Source organism: Halyomorpha halys, unplaced genomic scaffold (genome assembly GCF_000696795.3).
Source record: "Halyomorpha halys isolate HHAL.00 unplaced genomic scaffold, Hhal_1.1 Scaffold1583.1, whole genome shotgun sequence".
Taxonomy (NCBI): Eukaryota; Metazoa; Arthropoda; class Insecta; order Hemiptera; family Pentatomidae; genus Halyomorpha; species Halyomorpha halys.
The window spans coordinates 344,669-345,060 of NW_027113737.1; positions in this window are offsets into that span (position 1 = coordinate 344,669).

Sequence of the window (392 nt, forward strand, 5' to 3'; positions counted from 1 at the left end):
CTAAACAACATACGATCATGTCATTCTATCACTTTGTAATGTTAACACTAAATATTTAATTTATGGGTCTCCACACTTTTCCAAATACTCCCTTCCAAATCACTTGGAATCCTTTCCACAATTAAATTTTCGCATTTTATAAAATTCAAAATCTTTTACAAAGTAAAATTTTTGTTAGCTGTCATACCTATGGGTATAAATTTAATTTGATTTGTTATCAAGAAATTCATGTATTGTACACCTATTCGAAGAAATTCAATGTATAGTTCAAATGTATGAATAAAATGATCAGAATATCCATTTATTTGTTATATATATAACCATTTATAAACTATTTTAAGATAGGCAGTGGATATAATGAAACACACAATTTTAAGTGATGAAAGTTTTTA